General features: G+C 40.4%; 1 protein-coding gene across 1 annotated transcript in view; it reads left to right on the top strand.

Moving 5' to 3' along the window:
• The window catches only part of NXPH2 (neurexophilin 2), a 206,065-nt gene that overhangs the window by 13,694 nt on the left and 178,848 nt on the right, over positions 1-13,523 (top strand). The gene's annotated exons all lie outside the window — the stretch shown is intronic.

The following is a 13,523-nucleotide window of genomic DNA, read 5'->3' as shown; positions in this document are numbered from 1 at the left end:
CCTTATGTGTGTTTTTGCTGCATTTGGCTTTTTCCTGCCAAAACACTCCTCTCCTGAACGCAGAAGAATTACGTTCAACATTTTACTCCCTCTTAAGCTCTGTGAAAAGCCTATGTATGCATGGGGACATAGGCTTTTATTGAGTTGTGTTTATGGGCTTAGACAAAAAAGTGCAAAAAGCTCCAAAAGTGTGAGTTTAAGAGCGACAGTGTGCATGGGGCCTTAAAACATATCTAAACCCAAGACGGAAAACACAATATATTGCAGCTTACAAGCCTTTATATGTGTTTTTTTCTTTTTTAACCAAGCACTGATGATCAGTGTAGCCCCAGCAGTGCCACTTGTCAGTGCCCATCAGTGCCTCGTGCCAGTGCCCATCAGTGCCACATCAATGCCACATATCAGTGCCTACCAGTGCACATCAATGCCACATATCAGTGTCCATCTGACCTGCATTTCAGTGTCACCCATCAGTGCCAGTCAGTGCCACCTATCAATGCCAATCAGTGCCACCTATCAGTGCTGCCAATCAGTGCCGCCTATCAGTGCCAGTCAGTGCCGCCTATCAGTGCCAGTCAGTGCCGCCTATCAGTGCCATGTATCAGTGCCATGTATCAATGCTGCCTTTCAGTGCCCATCAGTGATGCCTGTCAATGCCCATCAGTGCCACCTACCAGTGCCTCCTCATCAGTGCGTATCAGTGCCACCTATCAGTGTCCATCAGTGCAGCCTATCAGTACCCATCACTGCAGCCTCATTAGCGCACATCAGTGAAGGAGAAAAATCACTTATTTACAAAATTTTATAACAAAAACTAAGAAAAACCTTTTTTTCCCCCAAATTTTCAGTGGTTTTTGGTTTGTTTAAGAAAAAATAAAAACCCCAGAGGTGATTAAATACCACCAAAATAAAGCTCTATCTGTCACAAAAAAAATGATAAAAATGTCATATGGGTACAATGTTGCATGACCGCGCAATTGTCACTCAAATTGCAACAGCGCTGAAAGCTGGAAATTGGTCTGGACAGGAAGGGGTATAAGTGCCTTGTAGGCTTGTGGTCAAGTTAAGAACATTTTCAGCAAGTACAGATATACTTGCTGATCCTGCCAGAAATGCTGTGTCCGTGTCACTTCTTGTGATTTACTAAAACTGGTGCACGCAGAATCTTGTACAGTTGTGCATGGTAGCCAATCAGCTTCTAACTTCAGCTTTTGCAAAGAAAAAAAAAACTGGAAGCTGATTGGTTCCTATGCAGAGTTGCATCAGATTTTCAGCTTTAGTAAACTCCCTCCTCTTATCTTTATTGTGTAAACTACGGTACTAATCCCAACAGTCCCCAATCTTATAGAAATTATTATTATTATTATTATACAGGATTTATATGCCGCCAACATTTTGCGCAGCACTTTACAATATAAAGGAGAGACATACAATTGCAATACATTTCAATACAGAGGGCCTGGCTCGTGGAGCTTACAATCTAAAGGAAGGGGGAGGTGGTACAAAAGGTGATAGCTGCAGGTGATGATCTGATGGAGGTGGCTCAGAAGTGAACAAAGACAGATATGTTTGAAGTCCAGCCTGTATGACAACCATGGCTGCCTCCATAGATACAATGGAAAAATTAGTGTAGACAAGACGGGAAGTTTGTTATTTGCAGGATCACCAGCTGAAAATAAACAACCACAAAAAGAAAAAAAAACAAATGCAACCACAGAGTGGTATACGACCATATATAAAATTTTTCGATTTGGGCTAAGATACACCCGCAACAGTTTAAACCCACAACAGTAAAATCAGTCTGTATGCAGTAAAGCATGCTTGTTATACTCACTGTGCACACTAAGGAGTTATTCCTCCACATTGTGGCTGTTTGATCCTGTCTTCTCTGATCCTCCCTTTCTTCCACAGTCCCCAACCCATCTACTGATAGTACAGAGCCATATGAGGCACTCTACACATGCTCAGTTTGGTGTGCATTGCTAGGGGGTTTTCTTTTCTTGGGAGGGTGCATGTGATCATCACAGGGCCAATCAGCACTGTCCAGACAGAGGGTCAGGGGTCATGCAGCCTTACAGGACAATCAGGGGAGACTGAAAACTCCTCCTACAAGTTTTAACATGTGCTCTGCTGGACACTGCTATAAGTCACAAGACTGCTATATACTGCTGATGAGAAAAGGTATTTAGCAGTTTATATTTACTGAAATAATTGCATTTCCATTTTCTGTGTACTGTGGGAGACCCGATAGAGTGAATGCAGGGTGCGGGGTTTAGATACACTTTAAAGGATAAGTTCACCTTTTCGACAAAAATAATAAATGCACATTTTTTTGCAGGTAAAAAATTGTGCATTTATTATTTTTGTCCAAAGGAGCATGGAAAGTATTGCACCAGCAATCAGTAGATCGTTGGTGCCATGCAGGTCTCCTGCAGACCTGTCAGAATAATTGCTTGCCATACGGGATGTATGAACAAGCAGATATACTGAAACAAAGCTTCAATGAACTGTCACAGAGCTCCACAGCACCATGGTAGTTCATTGAAGACTACAAGCCCACAGCCGCCAAGGCTGCCGGGACTTGTAGGCACTCATTCACAGAACTCTGAGAATGAGTGACGTGGTCATGTGGGCAGAGCCCCGCACAACTGCGCTGTTTTCAATTCTGACAGATAGTACGGGGAAACTTCTCCCCGTATTATCTGTCAGAGGGAGGGGGGATGCGGATGCGGCTATGGGAACATGTTACATGTTCCACCCTAAAAAATGGGTGGAACATGTAACATGTTCCAAAGGTGAACTTATCTTTTAAGAAACCTCACAGCCCTGTGTTGTTTTTTTTTCTTCCTGTATATCTTGTGTATTTCCATACATTATGAACAGTCAGTGCTCCTCCGCAGATGATCCCAGCCACCAGCTAAGAAAATAGATGCATTTCATGTATGCCTAATGTATGTACGCCTAATTTGTTCTATAGATTTACTTTGGCTTGCTTTACCTTAAAAGATTTGACTGTTGTATTCACCTTTTGCTGTGCATTTTAATTAAATCTACAAACTGTGAAGCTTTAATTATTACAGCGAAAAGCAACAAAATGAACTGTGAAAAACGCAGGTCTAATTGTATGTAAATTAGGGTTTTACAGAAGAAGACAGTCATCGGTGTACCAACATGCTGGCTGGATCCCATAGAATATATTCCATAGGCTCCCAGGAGGAATAGGGCCCTACTAATCCTCTTGTATGGAATTGTTTTGTAACTGTACTGTTTCCCTTTATACTGTTGGCACAAAATTCATCCTATATAAAAATATGAGATGGACAGAAGACGTGATACTTCAGTGCTCAAAAATGGTGGAGACCCCCATTCTATGCTGCAGAGTTATGCTAAGGTTAGACAACCCAAACTGGAAGGGTCGGCGGAGCAGCCTTCCTCGAATCAGGGAAATCCAATTCTAAAAAAACATAAACAGAAAGGGCACAAGTGCCTAGTGCATCATCTTTAGCACTTTTATTATTATTATTATTATTATATAGGATTTATATAGCGCCAAAAGTTTGCTCAGTGCTTTACAATATAACAGGAGACAATACAGCAACAATACAGTTCAATACAAGAGGGAAAGGAGGGCCCTGCTCCTTGGAGCTTACAATCTAGGAGGGAGGGGCTAGTGGTACAAAAGGTAGTAACTATGGGGGATGGACTGGCTGGAAGAGTAGAAGATCCCATTATTAGCTGAGGGCAGGATAGGCTTCCCTGAAGAGATAGGTTTTCAGAGATCGCCTAAAAGTGAGCAGAGTAGGCGATAGTCTGATAAATTGGGGTAGAGAGTTCCAGAGGATGTGTGAAGCTCTGGAAAAGTCCTGGAGATGAGCATGGGAGGAGGAGACAAGGGAACTAGAGAGCAGGAAGTCTTGCGAGGAGCGGAGAGGACAGTTTGGGTGATATTTGGAGACAAGATCGGTGATGTAATTTGGAGCAGAGTTATAAATGGCTTTATACGTTATTGTTAATGTTTTGAATTTTATCCGTTGGGAAATGGGAAGCCAGTGGAGGGATTGGCAGAGAGGGGTGGCAGATACAGAACGGTTAGTAAGGTGGATAAGTCTGGCAGCAGCGTTCATGATAGACTGAAGAGGGGATAGCCTGCAATTAGGTCGGCCAATGAGGAGGGAGTTGCAATAGTCAAGGAGAGAGATAGCCAGGGAATTAATAAGTTGCTTAGTGGTTTCCAAGGTTAGGAACGGTCGTATCTTGGAGATGTTGCGGAGGTGAAGTCTACAAGATTTGGACAGTGATTGGATTTGGGGGCGAAAGGACAGATGGGAGTCTAGGAGTACACTTAGCACCCTGGCATGAGTGGAGGGACTGATGATTGTGTTATTGATCTTGATGGAGAAGTCAGGGGAGGGGGCACGGGCTGGGGGGAATACTAAGAGCTCAATTTTGGAAAGATTGAGTTTGAGGAAGTGGAGTGACATCTATGCTGATATGTCACTTAGTAGGTTAGTAATGCGAGAGGAGACTGAAGGGGTAAGGTGAGGGGTAGAAAGATAGATTTGAGTGTCATCAGCATAGAGATGGTACTTAAAGCCATTTTTAAACTGCACATGTCATCAGTTGTGAACATTCCTGAACCTGATATAAACCTGGCCTGAACCGTTAAACAACTACTGCATCAGTTAGCTATGAAATTAGCTTCAATCTGCACTTGCACATGTGTGAATCAGCAAAGTTCACCCATCAATAAAGTAGTATTAACCCTTTTGCTATCAGGCCCTGCATTTCACTCAGGTGTCCAGACCATTTTTGCAGTTTCTCCATTGCTTATTTATTTTTCCCTTACAGCTTTGAGAGTTTGTAAAAGACCCCCCCCCCCCCCCCGAACCATATATTTTTGAAAGCATATGACCAGTAAAATAAAAGGAAGGTGCTACTGCTTTTTAACACCCAGTGATATTTGCGCAAATGTTTATCAAATCAATGTTTTTGATAAAAATACACTAAAATCATTATTAGCACATACAAACACAGTATATTTTAGAAAATGTCTGCTAAATTCCTACTAAATACAAAAGCTTAACCTGCAATGAGTTAATGAATAACAAATATTTGCACATTTTAAATTGCATCTTTTTGTGAAATGGTGAAAATCAAAACTGTAAATAACCAAATTTCTCTAAAAACTGGAGGTTTTCATATTTTCCTTACAGTTTTCAGAGTTTATAAAAGACCACCAAACCATATGCATGATCAGTAGAATAACTAATAGGTGCTATTGTTTTTTAAGGTCCTGCATTATTTGCGCAAATGTTTATCAAATCGCTATTTTTCACAACAAAAACACTCATTTCCACACAAAACTAACATATGCACACATAAACACAGCATAACTTACAAAATTCCTGCTAAATTGTTACTAAGGCCTCATGTACTAAAGTGTATATCCATAGAGGGCTATATTTACCTGCACAGAGATGCACAGGTGTTCTGTACATCCCTGTGTAGGCAATCCTATTCATGTCTATTGGGATGCAGCGGCTGCAAGGACTGATCTGACATCCATGTGGGTATAGGTGCATGGCCCCAGACTCATACCTTCCAACTTTCTGAGATGGGAATGAGGGACACCTATTAGCAAACATATGTAGGCATAGGGCACACCCTCTGCCATGCCTCCCTTAAAGGGGAATTATACAAAAAATTATTGATTAAACCCACAAGTTTTTTTTAACACATCTAATCTACTATATTTACTTTTGGAATTTACAAATGCAACAATTGGATGAAAGGTTTAGCACTGTAAAACACTTTTTGATAGATAAATAGTGTATGTTATATACAACTATATAGATCAGACCAAATTGACAGATGAGGAGGAACAGGACAGATGCGGAGGAACGACAGAGAGAGGGATTTTGTTCCAAATAAGGGACAGTTCCTCAAAATTAGGGACATTTGGGAGCTATGCCCAAACTGTGAGTCCAAGGACATACACCCACATGGATGTCAAGTTGGGCACAGTGGCTGTGTCAATGCAGCTGCTGTGTCCCAATTGACATGAATGAGACTGCCTCAACAGGAATGCACGGAACACCTGTGCATTCCCATGCAGCTACTGTGTCCCAATTGACGTCAATGGGACAGCCTGCATGGGACTGAATGGAGCACCTGTCCATCTCTGTACAGCCTAACTTGATATTTGCACAAACGTTTATCAAATCAATATTTTTGTTAAAAATACACTAACATCAATACTATCAGATAAAAACACAGCATATTTTACAAAATTCACTCAAAATTTCTACAAAATATAAAAGCTTAACCTGTAATGAGGTAATGAATAACAAATATTAGCAAATTTTAAATTGCACCTTTTTGTGAAATGGTGAGAATCAAAGGTATGCAAAACTGTAAACAACCAAATGTTTCTAAAAATCTGGAGGTTTTTATTTTTCCCTTACAGCTTTCAGAGTTTGTAAAAGACCTCCCAAACCATATATGTTTTGAATGTGCATGACCAGTAGAGTAAATAGAAGGTGCCACTGTTTTTTAAGGCCCTGTTATTTGCACAAAATTCCTGCTAAATTCCTACTAAGGCTTCATGTACCAAGGCGTATATCCATAGAGGGCCATATTTACCAGCACAGAGATGCACAGGTCTTCTGCACATCCCTGTGCAGGCAATCCCATTCATGTCAATTGGGATGCAGCGGCTGCAAGGACAGATCTGACATCCGTGTGGGTATAGGTGCATGGCCCCAGACTGTGTTCCAAATGAGGGACAGTCCCACAAAATCAGGGACAGTTGGGAGCTATGCCCAAACTGTGAGTTCGGGGATATACACCCACATGGGTGTCAAGTTGGGATCAGTGGCTGTGTCCATGCAGCCATTATATCCCAAGTGATGTGAATTCAACTGCCTGCACAGGGATGCACGGAACATCTATGCATTCCCGTGCAGCTGCAGTGTCCCAATTGACAGCAATGGAACAAACTGCATGGGACTGAATGGAACACCTGTGGAACTGAATGGAACTATTCCTGATTTCGAGGGACTGTCCCTCATTTGGAACAAAAGCCCTCTGTCCCTCTTTCCTCCTCATTTTGGTCAGATCTATATACTTGTACATAAAATGCACTAGTTATCTATCAAAAAGTGTTTTCAGTGCTAAACTTTTCATCCAAATTCTAAATTGCTGCATTTGGATATTTGCAAAGCCAATATAAAGGAATAGTAGTGGTCGAAAAACTACTTGTGGGTTTAACTAACAATTTTATTGTTTCATTCTCCTTTAAGGGGGGTGTGGAAGGGGGTGGGTCCTATTCCTACATACTTTTGCTAATATGTATCCCTCATTCCCCTCTCAAAAAGTTGGTAGATATGTATTTATACTTGCGGTTGGGGGGCGGAAAAAATGTGCACTTGAGCTGCGCTTTTGACCCTCGCTAACCGCTCCCCTGTAAGCTAGGCAGTGGACGGGGGTGTTTACATGCTGAGGCCGCGATGCTTTGCTTCCCTCCTGCAGCAAAGCTGATCCGACTTGTAGTGATGCCACCTTCCAAACGCTACACTTTCAAGTCAATAGTGTAGATCCATGGATGCAAGGGTGGCTTAATTGGGCTGCAAGAAAAAGGTGCCACCCGGAAACAGAAAACCTGAGGCAGCAATCATGGCACCAGCTTAAAATATAACACAGGCAAGGATTAAAGAATACAGAAGCTGAATACTCAGTAAGTGATTAGATCATCTACTGGAAGTGCTTCAAGTAGAGCTATAGGCTACTTTTTTTTCATTTTGGACAGAGTCAGTAAGGGTTATAGCCCCTGTAAAGTTTACTTTTGCTTCCCATTGTGGAGATTTGCCTTCGCTTCCTGTCCTGTAGCCAAAACAGAAAGTGAGAGGGAATCCCTGCAAATTAAGGGAATTCCTTGGGGACCCCCAGGTCACCAGAAGTAGTGTCCTCATTGGAAGATTTCCCCTCTATTACTTTTTAGGGGACAAGCCAACATTTGGGATTTACTTTTACTTTCAATGACAATAGTAAACAGGACAAATAGAGAAGGGGAGATCTCCACAATGGGGACACAGACAGCAATAAAAAGGTGTTCTATTCCCTCTCCACTGTAAAAAAAAATTCCTTTAGTTATACTTTATAAGATGAGGATTTAAAGCAGAACGTCTCTTAATGAACACTGACTATTTTTAATCCTTATGTTGCTAGCGTTAGTAAATAGATAGGAAGATATATTATATTTACTTCTTTAAAACTTTTTTTTTTCATTTCTTCAGTGTGAAGAACAGTCCCTTTGTGATAACATTTTGCCCTTTCTGTTTCAGTTTTCTCCCCTTTGTAAAGCTGTGTTAGCAGCTGTTATGTAGACAGGCATTCTACACTGTTTGTTTAGGGAAATGGGACCTTGTAGTCTTTCATTTCTATAGAGTTCATACTGTATTGTTGGTTGTAGGGTTTGTTGTGGGTTTGGAAAACCCGGTGCCAGGCTGTCTGGTGGGGGTGAAGCTGTATATACTGAGCTGTGTTTAATAAAGGTTGATTCATTTCACCCTACAAGAAGTTCCGACTCGTGGTTTGGGATATCAGGGAAGGATTGGTTTTGAGCTCTAATACCTGCTGTGGCAGAGCACTGGAAGACTTGCAGGACAAGGGGACCATTGGCTGAGACGCATCGCTCCGCACGAAGAAGCCCAGGCGGAACGGTTCCGCCACATTCAGTTACTTCCTGGGTTCCAGACCTTGGCCAAAATGATGTCATGCATCCCAGGAGTCTTCAACTGCCCTTATTCAATATGGCCACTGGTACAAATGCCAGGGGATGTTTTTCAAAATGATTTCTCAACAAAATAAAACATGGAGACATGGATGGATGGGGGGGTTAGCGTTGAATAATAAAAATTAATTTAAGAGCGTGATGCTCAGATACACTACAATTCTGCTTTATTATCACTTTAACCACTTGCCCTCCAGAAGATTTACCCCCTTCCTAACCAGGACATTTTTTGTGATACGGTGCCACGTTACTTTAACTGATAATTGTGCGGTAATGCAATGCTGCACCCAAATGAAATTTATGTCCTTTTTTCCCATCAAATAGAGCTTTCTTTCAGTGGTTTTTGATTGCCTGTGCGTTTTTTATATTTTGCACTATAAACAAAAAAAATGCCAATTTTGAAAAAAAAAAACAATATTTTTTACTTTTTGCTATAAAACATATCCAATAAAAAATGTAAAAAATAAAATTTCTTGACAAATTTAGGTCAAAGTGTATTCTGCTACATTGATAATAAAAAACCCAATAAGTGTATATTAATTGGTTTACGTGAATGTTATAGCGTCTACAAATGGAGGTATAGATAGTGGAATTTTTATTTAAATTTTTTATGCTAGCAATGGCTTATATATTGGGACTGCGGGACTGCAGGACTGCGGCGGGCATTCTGACATTGGGGGGTAACTGACTAACTGCCACTGACACCCTAATACAGTGATTAGTGCTAATAAAAAGCACTGACACTGTACTAATGAAACTGAGCAGGAAAGGGTTAATATCTGGGGTGATCAAAGAGTTAACTGTGTGCTGTGTGTGTTTTACTATGTGTGCTGTGTTGTGGAGGCATGTGTGAACTTGGGAGACATGCTGCTTTGTATTTCCAATGCTGACAGGAGCGAGATCTGTGTTGTTTACACACAGATCTCTCCCCTCCAAGCCCTGCCGATGATCACTGAGTCCCGGCTGGGACTTGGTGATTGACATATCCAGTATCCAATAGCGTCGCGGGTAGGATGGCACGCGCATGCATCCCCTACCCAAAAATGCAAATTTACATATATTTACTTGATTTCCTGCAGTGGAACACCCCTGTAGCAGTATATCTGCTATAGGGTAGTGTTTAAGTGGTTAAATTCCCAGTTACCATGAATCAGTAGCATGTACGGCTTCTTCCAACTTCATCAAAGGCCTTTGATGAAGTTGGAAGTGACGAAACGCGTTAGCCCATCGGACGTAAACCAGTAGTTACAGAGCGTCCATTTTGGAGACTGTTTTTACATACCATGCTGTATTTGAGAATGGATATATGCTGAGACACAGAATTTGTTTGTACAATTTTATTAATAAATGGCCCAATTCCTGCTATTGCCTACTACACTATATTGATTTGTTCTGACATATGTTATGATGCCATTGGAGATCGTATATATTCTGGAATGAAAGGATTCTATGCCTATTTATGCTGGTGGGTTTATATCATCTGTTAAGGTGCATGGTCTACGAGGTGGTGGAAAGTGTGATCACATACACTGGTGATTTGTGGAGACGTGAGGGGAGCACAAGAGAGTGTATATTGTCTTGAGTATATTACACTATATTTAATTTCTTCGGAGGTGCATCTCCTATGCAGAGGAGGACGTATTTGGGAGGTTGAACCACGGAGGAAGTTGGAGGTGGAATTTGTTAAAGCTATTCTCAAGTTTACATAGGGTAAGAGTAAGGATGACAGATGTTTAGCAGCAGACACATGGTGGAGTATTTTTGCACGATTTGGCACTAGTTTGGAAGTGCGTTTTTGTGAATGATATCACATATTGTGGATAATGCACTATGTGCGATTATAATTTTTCTTTTGAGGGTTTCAAATGGAATAAGAAGAATTTATCATATTTGGAGGAAGAATATTGATGAAGAATATTACACTCATGGGTGTTTAGGACATTAAGACACTGATATTCTAAATGGGAGTGATATTTTTTCATTATTGATCAGCTGATGGTCTCTTAGCGTTCTGAGGAAAGTTGCAGGGTCTGCATCCCTTTAGAAGTGCTTAACCCCTGTGGAGAATCGCACCACAAATGACATTTTAGTTGCAGAGGATGCCTAAAATCTGAGATTTCTGGGAAAATCAGTGAGCTAATCACACAAGCAGGAAATTACATTTCTGGTGGCGTTTTAATACACTAATTTTGAATGGAATGCCTCCAGGTAGCCATATTGCATTACATTTTACAGAAAATTACTGCGCTGCAGATTGAAAAGGAAAGGTTATTTTTAATAACATTTCATTACAATGTGGCTCATGTAGATTTTTTCATTAGAGCAGAAACAGGTATCAAATTTTATTAATATCTCTGCAATGTACAGAGATCACCCAGAGTGGATAGTTTTTTCTCAATAAAAGTGGAGTTACTCTTTAGATCTTAATCCTTAGAAAAAAAATCCTTAGAAAAAGACTCCTAACACCTACCTTTTTGGTGAGCGAGATACTTCACTTTGCCCAATTTAAAAGATACAACCTCTGCAAAAATCTTTACGTTCAACACACCATCGGATGCCTGCACCCCCACTGTGTATTGTATGGTTCCTATGACCAGACCGTATATCACTACTGTGTTTTGTAGTGACGTCGGCCCCAGCAGATGGAACCATAGTGCCTGGGAAGAGAGCAGGTATCTGACACACCTAGATGTATCAATGTCAAGGTTCCACCAGACATCATAGCTCTAGAAGAGAATGAAATGAGGACCTACCCCTCATTGGAAAGGTATGTCTTCCTTTGTGGGCAACTTTTTTTTAGACTTTATCTAAAGTGCCTGATTGACTTTAAGAAACTTTTAAACTATAATAGTTTATTTGGTAAATGTTTATATAAATTCTAAACATATTACAAAACATAAAAAAAAGTATAGTTTCCCATGAGGTTTTACAGGTTAGCCTTCAGTGTCATTATGTCTAAATATTATATTTGTGGCTAGGCCATATTGCAAGTGGTTTTTGAAACGTGAAATGATTCAAGGAGTAATTATTGTACTTTAAAACTGAATTCCATATGGCGATTTTTACATTACTACCTTTGTCCAGCTAGGACTGACGTAAGTATGTATATGCCATACCTGTTGGATCCCCAAGGAAGCTGGAAATCACTGTAAAGGCGTACCTCAGTTTATGAATGGAATGCGTTCTGCGGGATGTTTCATATTGCGAAAATGCGGTTTCCCATAGGAATGCATTGAAAACCAATTAATCTGTTCCGGAGTTCAGAAAAAAGTAAAAAAAAGTATTTTATCTGTTCAAAACTCTTTATAAAGTGCACTTTAAAGACATAAATACTGTACAGGGACATGATTAATAATTAATTTGTAAATGCATTGAAAACCAATTAATCCGTTCCAGAGGTCAGAAAAAAGTAAAAAAAAAGTCTTTTATCTGTTCAAAACTCTTTATAAAGTGCACTTTAAAGGCATAAATACTGTACAGGGACATGATTAAAAAAAATTGTAAATGCATTGAAAACTAATTCATCCATTCATATTGCGAAACAAATTCATACACGAGGCATTATTTTTAATGGATTTTCATTTGTAAACCGAAAATTACGTTAATCGAGGCGTTAGTAAACCGAGGTAGTCTTGTAGTAGTCACCGCTATTACAGTGATTTCCACTAGCTTCCGGGTCCTGTGATGAGCAGCTGCAGTACTGCTTATTGAACACAGGAGGTCATTTCACTTGGCACAGGTACCATTCAGAGAACCATTTGCATGTTCTTAATTAATGCAAAGCATTCTTTGACTGGATGAGGTTAAGAGGCGGAGCGATGATGTCACAATCTCTATGTTGTTCAATAAATTCTCCTAGTCATAACATTCACAATGCTATCACATACAAGCCACTTTATTAGGTACACCTGTTCAATTGCTTGGTAACACAAATTGCTAATCAGCCAATCACATGGCAACAACTCATTGCATTTAGGCATCTAGACATGGTGAAGACGACTTGCTGAAGTTCAAACTGAGCATCAGAATGAGGAAGAAAGGGATTAAGTGACTTTGATTGTGGCGTGGTTGTTGGAGCCAGACAGGCTGGTCTAAGTACTTCAAAAACTACTGATCTACTGGGATTTTCACACACAACCATCTCTGGGGGTTACAGAGAATGGTCCGAAAAAGAGAAAATATCCAGTGATCGGCAGTTGTGTGTATGAAAATTCCTTGTTGATGTCAGAGGTCAGAGGAAAATGGGCAGACTGGTTGGAGATGATAGAAAGTCAACAGTAACTCATGTCAATATGGACCAAAATCTCTGAGGAATATTTCCAACATCTGGTTGAATCTATGCCATGAAGAATGAAGGTAGTTCTGAAGGCAAAAGGTAGTCCAGCCCGATACTAGCAAGGTGTACCTAATAAAGTAGCTGGTGAGTGTTCTTTGTAGCTGTAGCAGGGGCAAAAATAATAGTGCACACTTTGCTTTTTTACCTTACATAAAACCCACTGACACTATAGTGAATCTGAAACTAAATTTAAAAAAAAAGTGTTTTTAATCCTGCTTATAAAACACTCTGACACTGACCCCAATCCTGAACTTTGACCCTGACCTTGGTGCTGAGATAAATTAAACTATAAATAAAGGCAATTTTTTTTTTAGTTTTGGATGAGGTGGCTTTAGAACCACAGTCAGTTTTTACTGCTACCTCTCCCCCGTTAGGGAGATTCACCCTCTCTAATCA

This window comes from Staurois parvus, unplaced genomic scaffold (assembly GCF_062004578.1).
Source record: "Staurois parvus isolate SC_StPar_1 unplaced genomic scaffold, SC_StPar_1.0 ptg000716l, whole genome shotgun sequence".
NCBI classification, from domain to species: domain Eukaryota; kingdom Metazoa; phylum Chordata; class Amphibia; order Anura; family Ranidae; genus Staurois; species Staurois parvus.
Note: the sequence above shows the minus strand (reverse complement) of the source record. Positions and strands in the feature narration are given on the sequence as shown.